Genomic DNA, 12,680 nt, shown 5'->3' on the forward strand with positions numbered 1-12,680 from the left:
TGAAAACCCAAATTTCCTATCTCAAAAAATTAGCATATTTCATCCGCCCAATAAAAGAAAAGTGTTTTTAAAACAAAAAAGTCAACCTTCAAATAATTATGTTCAGTTATGCACTCAATACTTGGTCGGGAATCCTTTTGCAGAAATTCAATGCGGCGTGGCATGGAGGCAATCAGCCTGTGGCACTGCTTAGGTGTTATGGAGGCTCAGGATGCTTCGATAGTGGCCTTAAGCTCATTCAGAGTGTTGGGTCTTGCGTCTCTCAACTTTCTCTTCACAATATCCCACAGATTCTCTATGGGGTTCAGGTCAGGAGAGCTGGCAGGCCAATTGAGCACAGTAATACCATGGTCAGTAAACCATTTACCAGTGGTTTTGGCACTGTGAGCAGGTGCCAGGTCGCGCTGAAAAATTAAATCTTCATCTCCATAAAGTTTTTCAGCAGATGGAAGCATGAACCCACTTTTGAACCAGAAACAGCGGCAGAAGCGGCTGACCTGGGCTACAGAGAAGCAGCACTGGACTGTTGCTCAGTGGTCCAAAGTACTTTTTTCAGATGAAAGCAACTTTTGCATGTCATTTGGAAATCAAGGTGCCAGAGTCTGGAGAAAGACTGGGGAGAGGGAAATGCCAAAATGCCTGAAGTCCAGTGTCAAGTACCCACAGTCAGTGATGGTCTGGGGTGCCATGTCAGCTGCTGGTGTTGGTCCACTGTGTTTTATCAAGGGCAGGGTCAATGCAGCTAGCTATCAGGAGATTTTGGAGCACTTCATGCTTCCATCTGCTGAAAAGCTTTATGGAGATGAAGATTTCATTTTTCAGCATGACCTGGCACCTGCTCACAGTGCCAAAACCACTGGTTAATGGTTTACTGACCATGGTATTACTGTGCTCAATTGGCCTGCCAACTCTCCTGACCTGAACCCCATAGAGAATTTGTGGGATATTGTGAAGAGAAAGTTGAGAGACGCAAGACCCAACACTCTGAATGAGCTTGAGGCCACTATCGAAGCATCCTGAGCCTCCATAACACCTGAGCAGTGCCACAGGCTGATTGCCTCCATGCCACGCCGCATTGAATTTCTGCAAAAGGATTCCCGACCAAGTATTGAGTGCATAACTGAACATAATTATTTGAAGGTTGACTTTTTTGTTTTAAAAACACTTTTCTTTTATTGGTCGGATGAAATATGCTAATTTTTTGAGATAGGAAATTTGGGTTTTCATGACCTGTATGCCAAAATCATCAATATTAAAACAGTAAAAGGCTTGAACTACTTCAGTTGTGTGTATTTGAATCTAACATATATGTTTATCAGTACAATTACAGAAAAAGTCTAATGTTTATCAGTACATTACAGAAAATAATGAACTTCATCACAATATGCTAATTTTTTTAGAAGATCCGGAATATATATATATATATATATATATATATATATATATATATATATATATATATATATATATGTGTGTGTGTGTGTGTGTGTGTAAATAGAATTCCCAATTGTTTTAATAACATGACATTCCCTTTTCTATGTAGGTGTATCTATACTAGCTACATATTGGTAACATGTATACCATAAATACAATATTTTCTTAAAACCACGCATTAATAGCTTTTTGCTTATCAGAATCAGAATCATAATTATCTTTATTCGCCAAGTGCGACACAAGGTGCCACACCCGGAATTATTTGTGGACACATGGCAGACAAGGTCGGTAGTGCAAGTTGACATCATCAACATAGTGCAGATAGTGGTTACATAGCATGCAACAGTATCACAGTGACAGTATAACTACAACAATACTAACAATAACAAAACATCAACAATAACCAACAATTACAACAATAACCAAGCACATAGTGCGGAAACAGCCCCATCGTGTGGGAATCAATCAATACCAAGTAAAACCTTTCCATTGAAAGTAACTTTCCATTAGCATTGCATGAGAGAGAAGATTGCCTGTGGTGAATACAAGATCAAATGCCAACAGATGTGACCATACAAGACAAGACCCAATTTAAATAAAATATCTTGAACAAATCCCAAACACACAAATGTCATCTTAAACCTTTCACTGCTACATGCTTTCATGATCTTAATGTGTGTGAATACAGTGCACATTACAAACATATAAGTTAGTGAAAAAAAGTTAGGCATCAGGAGAAGGAGGGTTCTGTGTGAGAGTAGGGTTAGGTTTAGTTATAGTAAAATATTGGTAATATTTATAAGTGTTTTTCACCCCGCGCCCTTTTAATATAATTATTTTACCATATTTATTAGCCTAGCAGAGATAAAAAGATATTTTGAAATTTCGGCTTCACCTCGGGCCCTTTTAATACTGTTATTTTAACATATTTATTATTATAATGGAGATAAAGATGCAGAAATGATAAAAAATAAACTTTGTTACAAACAATATGTTGAGATTTCGGCTTTACCCTGCACCCTTTTTTCCTCATGCCCTTATTCAACGTATGCCCTGCGGGCCTCTTGGCCCATTGTGGAAAAGGGTGAGAACATTGGGGAGTACACATAAAATGTTTGCTAGGGGAGCTAAATATTGGAAAGGCTCCATCAAAGGTTTGCCAGAAGGTACCCATGACATGTAGTTATGCCACTTGTGCAAATATTTACCACAACTATATTTGTGGCAGCGGCACTCTATAATCTCAAAACCTCAGGGAAAAAAATGACAATGTATACCCAAAATGTCTGGGCACATTTTCTGCAAAACAGGAAGAATACTTGTAAGGGCCCATTCACACTTGAAGGTCGCAAAATGGCACTTAGCACTATCGTTTTGCGAGGGTGATTTTACCGTGATTAGCACGGTAAAATCACCGTACACTCTCGCATTTCCCGACGATGGCGATCAGCAGTTTTTTTAAGCACTGTAGTGCAATCCAGAATCGTGCGAAAATGCTGCAGGCAACATGTTTTGCATCGCTAATCGCACAACGCCCGCGATCAGTGGCAATCTCGGCAGTAAGATCACTGCAATATAATTATAATTGCGCTAGCACTTTAAAAAGCGCTAGTGCTTTGGCGATTAGCAAGAATCACCGCATTGTATGCTAAAAACTTGAATACATTTCCTTTTTAGTTCATAAATTGATAATGAATGTAAAGTTATTGTTAAATGTATAATATTTGCGTCATAACTGTGCTTTTCTATAAAGGCTCGGCGTCCTAATTGTGTGTCTGCAATGTGACATGTGGGCGTATGATATGTGTTTGGAGATGGTGGTGGCAAGAGGGGTGGTGGGAAGGTTTTTTTTTCAATTGCCTTAATACATTTTGATTTTCTTTCTTTTGTTTCTTTTGCATATATATAAATTATGTTCTTTTCATATTGACCATTTGTTGCCAGCTGGACAAAGAGCTGACCTTCCTTTAGATTATGCTGCAGTGTGTGTACTTTAGCTTCCACAACATAGTACTAAGTGATTGATTGTGTTCAGCAAACAGAATGCTATCTCCCTGGGCAGGGGGTGGAGGGGTGGACATGCAGATAAGCAGTTACCCTGTAGAAGACTCTCCAGCATCAGGCTTATGAGGAGAATGTGAGGTTTGATCCTGCTCAGTATTTCATCGCTCCTTGTAGAAAATGACATCCAGACAGTACGCACAGTATTTATTCCTGTTGCCTTTTTCACCTTTAGAAAGTGCCAGATATATGTTTCCAGTTGTATAATGAGCTCTGTGCACTGTAAGCATGACCTTGTTTATGTGATCTTCTGACCACTGGGTTCAGCTGTTAATATAAATTCTAAATTGTCAGGAGTTGGCATTGCTGAAATATAATGGGCTTTTTTTCAGCAGGTTTTCAGCGTAGTACTAGTGTAGCTGTGCAGATAATAATGCTCTAAGAAAAACGCTGAGAATGCTTTGTTGTAATGGAAAAAATGATATAAGAATCGTGGTCCGGCATGATAGCAAACCTTTGTTGTTTGACCATAGCAATATGTTCTCATATACAGTATACCCATATTTATTTATTTCAACTATCACTTTATATTTCATTGTTCTGACGGAGGCCCCTTTTATACCTGCAGGTCAAACCTACGTTGAATTTTATCGCAAGGGTCCGCAAAAGCATTTAAAGTCTATGGAGACTTTCGTACCTAATGTGGTCTGTTGCAGTGCGCCAAAAGTATCCAACTCAACGCAAGGGCTGCAGCATGTTACCACAACACCACACTTAACACACAGAGCTTGGTGTAATGTGAGTCTAATGCAGTAAGTTGAAATTGCGGAGCATGGTGCATTGCGGCGCACATGTGGGGATCGACGGAAACGTACTTACTCCCCAGCAGGGAGTACGTCACTAAACTTGACTATGCATATAATTGACATTTTTTTGCGTTGCGATGCAATGTGGTAGGAGCTTTTCTGACAAGATTTTTTATCAGAATTTAAATATATTAGCTGTCAAGTACAGTATGTATCAGTTGCTGTCAGTTATAACTGAAAGGACAACTGATGGGTAAGGTCCATGTTTCCCTATGGTTGAAGTGGGTGATATTACAGTCAAAACAGTTTGCTAACCAGGAAGAACCAGGAATGGTAATGGCCATTTTTTAAAATAGAGAATGGAGAATTTAATTTATCATAGTGGACAAACAGGACTCAGGGAGCTAGTCTACTTTAGGGGACCCACCGTAAATCCCCATAGATAATTTGAGCTGTGCTGAAAACGGAGCGAATTTCCGCTTTCAGCTCTTCTAAAACCCCACAAGTTATATATCTATGGAAAGCTGAGAATCTACTCTAACGAAGGATGGTACTTTCGGTGAGCAAAAGGTGAAACTCACCTTGTACGAGGCGCCGAACGGCCGCGATCGTGGCTCCGACGGCCATCTTGGTTCTGTGCTGCTCCTATTTTTCTCCCTCCTCATTGGAGGGATTGTTAGCTGGGGGCGTGCCAGAGAGAAGGAAAAAAAAAACACAAAAAAAGTGAAACGGTTTCTACTGGCTTCCTATTACTACTGCGCTGGGCGGTGTGTGTTGGCAGATGGGAGGGGGGAGCAGGAGGATGTAATTTCCTATCTGTTCGGCACAGTTTAATTTCATTCGGCCAAACTATTATTTTTCACAGCCCTGAAGGTCGGTAGACATGGTAACTTGTGAGTCTTGTGAGAGAGCAGTTTCTGGCACTCCCCCCCCCCCCCCAGCTAACAATCCCTCCAATGAGGAGGGAGAAAAATAGGAGCAGCACAGATGTAAGGGCCCGTTCACACTGCACGCGTTTCCAGCCGCGTTTTGGAAACGCGTGCAGGTGGCCAAAACGCACAACATCAGACATTGCATAGAGTACAATGTCTGATGTTCACACTGCATGCGTTCCGGACCTGTGCGGTCCGGGAACGCATGCTGCACGCAGATTTTGCAAAAACGCGTGGCTGTTCCATTCACTTTTCAGTGATGGGATCAGCCACGCAACGCCATGCGTTCGTACGCGTTGCGGTCTGCACGCGTTCCGCACGCATGGCCATCCGCATTTCTGATCTGAACGGGCCCTAAAGATGGCTGATTGAGCCGCGATCGCAGCCGTTCGGCGCCTCCTACACGGTGAGTTTCAGCTTTTTCTCACCAAAAGTGGCACCATTCGTTAGAGCAGATTCTGAGCTTTCCATAGATATATGACTTGTGGGGGTTTAAACAAGCTGAAAGCGGAAATTCGCTCCGTTTTCAGCACAGCTCAAATTCTCTATGGGGATTTACGGCGGGTCCCCTAAAGTAGACTAGCTCCGGACTCAGGAGAGGACTAATGGATTGATGAGTAGTACACTAAAGGTAAGTATGATGTGTGTATGTTTATTTTTACTTTTCATTTTCAGTTCCCCTCTGCTGCCCACGATTCTTTCTTCACTGCAGACTCGCAGAGCCGTATTAAAGCCAAATGGGGCCCTAAGCAAAGTAGCAGAATTGGGCCCTTCTCACTTAACCCCCTCTGCCAACAACCCCCCGCATAATGCATATATATATATATATATATATATATATATATTAGTCCCTCTAAACCCAAACACCCACTATGGTATGCTGTGTTGCGAACCTTCCTTATGGGAGGTTCAATGTAAAAACATTTTTTTTGTGTACTGTTGCCTTTAAAGCGGACCTGAACTCAGAACTTCCTCTCTGCTCTAAAATATATGCAACAGCATAATAACCTTTATAGAAAACATTTCTATGTTACAGCTGATATAAATCCTGCAACAAATCTGCATTGTGCCTATTTCCTGCTTTCATGGAAGCAGACATATTGCTCACATCCTGTGTTTACCAATTAGCTTACCTGCTGTGGCAGTCAGCTGACACAGGTGAGAGATCAAATTACTACTTGTGAGTAGTCACAGATGAGGTGGGATTAGACAGGCTAAACTCTCTAAATACATACAGGGTGCATTTCTCTCTGTTTTCCTTCTGTCATGTGCAAGAGTTCAGGTTCACTTTAAGTTCAAGATTGTAGAAGGGGGAGGGGGGAGCACTACATTGTACTGTTGAATAGGATCAGATACAAGCAGCTGAGCTCAGTGACCCCAGCTTCTACACAGCTAATAGAGGGGAAACCGAGCTGCCTTTCTGAAGAGAGACACAGGCACCGTAGGAGATGAGGTTATTGTTTGTCAGCTCTGCAGCCAAATCATCTCTCCTGCTGTGTCTTCCCACAGCTGGATCAGGCAGGTTGTCCCCTTACATAGATTGTTTTATGTGCCGGTGGTGGTTTCCTGCTTTTTAGGTATGAAGAACAGCTATGAGGAGGACGGGGAACTCCTGGAGCCATGCTACACTCACTGTCTTGCAGGCTTCTTTGCAAGGTGGTGTCTGGCAGAGAGAGGCTCCAAAATGAAAGAGATTTACTGATTGGTGGGTGGGAAGGGCAGAAGAAGAGACCTGTGAAATTTTTTGTAGCTCAGAGGACACACTTGTGTACGCAGGGGCACTACAATTGCGTCAATGAACACTTTTTTTTAAGGCGGACGCCTGTCTCAAAAGGACAGGCAATATGGATACAGACTGCCTGTCCAAATATAGACATTTGGCAACCCTGATGGGGCCCCTTAGACCCTGAATGGGGCCCTAAGCATATGCTTGAGATGCCTGGTTGATAATCTGGCCCTGCTTCGCTGACTTGGAACCATTCACACTGTGCATTGTGTAAAAAAAGGACCACTGTGGCCATTCTGTGCTCCACTGTAAAGTGTCTTGCCTTTTACAGTATGCTGTCCTGGCTCTTGTAAATACTTAGTGGTGCCCTGCCAATCTTTCCTTCTTTTGGTGCTTTAGCCATTAGCCATTTATTTAGGAAAGGGTTCTTTACAGTAAGAGTGATTAAGATGTGGAATGCATTGCCACAGGAAGTCGTTATGGCAAACTCTATACCTGCATTTAAAGAGACACTGAAGCGAAAAAAAAAATATGATATAATGAATTGGTTGTGTACTATGAATAATTACTAGAAGATTAGCAGCAAAGAAAATATTCTCATATTTTTATTTTCAGGTATATAGTGTTTTTTCTAACATTGCATCATTCTATAATATGTGCAGATTACACAACACTCAGCATTCAAAATGAGTCTTTCAGAGCAGTCTGTGAAGTAATGAACTCTCCTCTAGCAGAGGAAAAGTAAACAGTTCAATTACAGTTGAGATAATAAAAGTCAGATAACAGCCCTCTCCACGACTAAAGGTGGCCATACACTGGTCGATGTGCCATTAGATCGACCAGCTGACAGATCCCTATCTGATCGAATCTGATCAGATAGGGATCGTATGGCTGCCTTTACTGCAAACAGATTGTGAATCGATTTCAGCCTGAAACCGATCACAATCTGTTCAGCTGCTCCTGCCGCCTGTCCCCCCCCCCCGTATACATTACCTGAGGCTGGCTCCCGGGCGTCTTCTCCGCACTGCACCGCACCGCTGTTCTTGCTCCATCCCGGCGCTTCCTGTGTTACTCCGTGACCAGGAAGTTCAAATAGAGCGCCCTCTATTTCAACTTCCTGGTCACCGGAGTGACACAGGAAGTATAAGCGTACACTGGGACATGCGGAAATGCGGTGCAGCGAGGAGAAGAGGACCCCGGAGCCAGCTTCAGGTAATGTATACATGCTCGGATCGGGCCTGAATCGTACGCCGCAAGCGACGCGCTCCTACCGCCGGGCGATCGAGGGTAATTTCCCGCACGGCGCGATCGACGGACCGATCCGATTTTGGGAGGGAATCGGATCGGCGGGTGCGTTTAGCGCAAGCGATTGGCAGCAGATTCGATCCCAGGATCGGATCTGCTGTCGAAACGGCCGTGAATCGAGCCAGTGTATGGCCTGCTTAAGTTAGTCGGAGAGCTTAATAGCTTTTTTGCATAGAGATAACAACTGGAGTTTCTCAACTCTTCCTGTACTGGAAACAATTAGACTGATGTATCTGATCTTAATGTTTTTTTTCTTAGCTGTACTACACATACAAATCATAATATCATCATTTTTTTCTCGCTTCAGTGTCTCTTTAAAGGGGGCTTAGATGCTTTCCTTGCGTTGAAAGACATCCATGGCTACAATTACTAGGTAATGCCTAATGATGTTGATCCAGGGATTTTATCTGATTGCCATCTGGAGTCGGGAAGGAATTTTTCCCTTTAGGGGCTAATTGGACCATGCCTTGTAAGGGTTTTTTCGCCTTCCTCTGGATCAACAGGGATATGTGAGGGAGCAGGCTGGAGTTGTACTTTAGACTGGTTGAACTCGATGGACGTATGTCTTTTTTTCAACCAAAATAACTATGTAACTGTGTAACTATGTAACTATGTAACTGCATTCTAGAGGAATAGTCAGCCAGATGCTAATAATTTCTGGTTGATGTAAATTTTATGTTAATTTTATGCAGCTTGGAATTGGAGCAGTCACACTCATCAGCTACCACAATTCCAAGCTTTATACATTCACAAAAAATTAACGTAAAATGTACATGAACTCAATTTTTTTATCATCTACTTTACCACCTTTACCCAGGACTATTTGACTTTTAAAAAGCTTTGTAAACCAATGCAGGGGGGTGGGGAGAATTTGAAATTAGGCAGGGGAGGGAAGATCAGGTAAATATGCACTTACTGTATATAGGCAGAAAAAGCTAGAATCTTAAGCTCTATGCATCAATATATGCAACACTCTCTGAACTGAGATTGTAAGCTCGTAAGGGCTGGGCTCTCTCACTCTTTTGTGTCTTGGAATTTGTTATACATCTTATTCATGTTGCTTTTGTCACTGTAATTCCCAATTCTGTATCTTGTACTGGTTATGAATTTTGTAACAACTCTGTATTTTGTATATTGGTGAATACCATATATCTTTATATACCCCATGTTTGTTTCTCACTTTGAACAGCAGCACGGAATATGTTGGCACTTTAACCACTTCACCCCAAAGGGGTTTTTACCCTAACGGACAAGAGCGATTTTCACTTTTCAGTGCTCATCCCTTTCATTTGCCAATAGCTTAAGCTCTACTAATCAGAATGAAATGATCTATATCTTGGGGTTTTTCACCACCAAATAGGCTTTTTGGGGTTGATATTTGTTTTCAGTAATAACTTTATTTTCTATGCATTTTAAAGGGAAAACAAGAAAAAAATGAGAATATATACTCTATTTCTCCAATTTCATCCACTATAGTTTTAATATAAACACTGCTACTATACATAAAACCCACACATGTTATCTGCCTATTTGTCCTGGTCATCACGGGACATCATTTGTCCTGGTCATTGCGGGAACGCAAGTGTATGTGCGTGAGCATGCACGTGCACGCGCAGGGGCACGTGCACAGCAGCAGCAGCGCTGTTTGACTTATAAAAACATCCTGGAGCCGTTAAGAGGCTCTAACCTGGAGGATGGAGGGAAAATTGCAGCGCTGTATCCCAGGAAGGTGAGTATGTTTGGGTCTAAAAGCACATGAAAAAATTGTACTGCTTTTAGACCCAAAAATAGGAAGGAATTATACTGCCAGGGAGGTTAATGTAACTCAGCACAATAGTAAAGGCTATCAGTGACAATGGGGGTGTATGTAGTAACCAGCAGTAAGCAACATGTGTAAAGTCTTATGCACGATGAGCAGATTATAACGCGTTGCATGTAAACTATTGCAATCTGTTCAGCTCATCATCCACTAAGACTTTATGCATGGAGTTATGCTTATGCAATTTACTGCATACAACCCAATTACCCTGAAGGAGCAATGGCTATACTCATGGATTGTTGATAGACTTTGTATTAATGTAGAATGTACCAATGGGAATCCCAGCCCTTATATCAGTGACACTTCCAAGCAAGTACCTCCGGTAGTGGTGCTTGTTAGTTGATGGTCATTATGATGCTAATTTTTCTGACTTGGGCCTCAATTCACGGAGCATTATCAAACGTTTATCAAACACTTTATCAAACGTTTGATAATTTACCTCATGGGTAAAATCTCATTTTAAATTCACTAAGGTGTTATATATTTATCGAATGTTTTACCGATAAAACGTTCAACAAATATATAACACCTTAGTGAGATTTTACCCATGAGGTAAATTATCAAACGTTTGATAAAGTGTTTGATAAACGTTTGATAATGCTCCCTGAATTGAGGCCTTGCATGCAAATGTAATACTTTATTTATTCTTTACTAAGCTATTAATATGGAGGTACTGATCTGTTAGAAAGGATCTTGTGTGTATTACATGAGTCTAAAGCCTGGTACACATTTTCAATTATGGTTGGCAAATCATTGACCAATTTTACCACCTCATTGTAGTGTGAGAGTCAACAGATAATGAATAATATGAGCAGATTGTGCAGGTAGACCCTCACACTACATAGAAGTGGTAAATGGGTCAGTGATTGGCCAATCATAATTGAAAGTGTGTACCAGGCTTTACCATTCCCAAGTCACAGACCCACTTTGCATATAACAATAACAATAACATTTCTAGAGCGCTTTTCTTCCATAGGATTCAAAGTGCAGGTGAACTGTAGTGACCCGCTGGTTGCATGCTTGTTGTGGATGTGAGACTTAAACTACTGATGCCAAAATGTCCAAATGGCCATTTACCATTTGTAAAATGTGATAGCACCTCCCACTTAAGATTAAAAAGTTTCTATCTTTAGGTTAAGACGGAGCGTATGCATTAAACGGCGGTAAGCAGAATTACGCACGTAAAGTCTTATGCACGATGAGTAGAGTGTATTGCATTGCATTTAATGTATAGCATTCTGCTCTACTCACATAACTTTACGCACATAATTCTGCAAACTGTAGAACATTTTGAAACAATCATCAGTGATGAGCAAAAATGCCAATATTCTTTTCACAATAATTTTCACGCAAATAATGTTACATTCGATTTGCAAGCACAAATGCCATTAAAAATAAGTTTTGTTATTTTTTTGCAGCTTTCACTGTAAAATTATAGATTTTCCATGTTTTCCCAGCAAAAAATGTTGTGGTTAAATATCATCTTCTGCATTTTTGCGCTTTTCGTGGTAAAATAACGATTTTGTTAATACTAGCTATTTTGTGAAAATGTTCTCGAAATTGAAAATAACATTTTCGATGCGAAATTGGCTTTGCTGACAATTCGCAAGCTACACTGATAATCATGCTATTAACTGGTCTAAAATGCAACATCAACTGAAACCTGATAACTACATAAACATGGTGATCCCAGGTACATGTTAAATGCCTATTGAATACATTTTTATAGAATATATTGCATGAACACATTTTCCTAAGTCATTCAGAATGATCAAACTGTGAGCCAAATTTGGCCAAGAAAAGTACAATATATTACTCCATCAATATTGAGTTATGAACTTTTGCTTTGTTTCAAAATTCTCACATTATATTCTTTTGTCTAATGAAGTTCTTTGTGTTTTCCCTATTGTTCCTGTAGCCATCAGTGTACTTGTGTGCCTTTTTGCTGAGAAAGGTTGTGTAGGAGTGAGGAGGAGAAACATGGAAAGGAAAGGGAGACAATTAACTACATTGAAAAACAACCAAATATAGACACAAAGATCTCAGACACACAATGTACTGCTAGCAGGGGTACACTACCACCGGGAGCACAAAGCACAGCAGCAGCGTTCCCTTTTGTTGTTACCAAATGAGTGAAGAAAACAATCAATCACACGTGATGAAGAAAAACAGAATTCTGTTCAAAAATATTACCCGTGGAGTACCACAGTCATAAAAGGCTGAAAAGTTACGCTCTTCTAAACTGGGTCATCAAAGTCGGTTAACTTGTGGATTAAGTAATAGACATAATCACAACTTTGTTGAAATAGGTGTATATACTTTTATTACCACATACCATATATGTGTCACATAAAAACACACAAGCTTGAGTGGAAATTTTATGAGGATAGGAAATGTTTCAGCGGAGATAGATGTTGTTGAATAGATTTTTACCTGCAGATAAGACTAGCTGGGAGTCCAGGTAACAGAACTATAGTGCTGTGTCTCTAGCTGTTTCTAATAATGATCACTGGTGGATCGGAACTGTGGCTGATGGATACAGAATGGAACAGATGCGGACTGTACACAGATTGTGCCGGCTGTCTCCTTGTAAAAACCATGCTCTATCTTAGTGGGAAGCCAAATCAATACAGGATATTATAAAGAAGTTAAACAAA

General features: G+C 40.8%; 1 long non-coding RNA gene across 1 annotated transcript; it reads left to right on the plus strand.

Annotated features, from left to right (window-relative positions):
• Positions 1 to 4,498: 4,498 nt before the first annotated feature.
• LOC137544174 (uncharacterized) lies at positions 4,499 to 12,329 on the plus strand. The gene is made up of 2 exons (XR_011025759.1): positions 4,499 to 4,574; positions 11,942 to 12,329. It is a non-coding gene; the product is annotated as an uncharacterized lncRNA (long non-coding RNA).
• Positions 12,330 to 12,680: the final 351 nt, after the last annotated feature.

The sequence above is a fragment of the Hyperolius riggenbachi genome, chromosome 2 (genome assembly GCF_040937935.1).
Source record: "Hyperolius riggenbachi isolate aHypRig1 chromosome 2, aHypRig1.pri, whole genome shotgun sequence".
In the NCBI taxonomy this organism is placed as follows: domain Eukaryota; kingdom Metazoa; phylum Chordata; class Amphibia; order Anura; family Hyperoliidae; genus Hyperolius; species Hyperolius riggenbachi.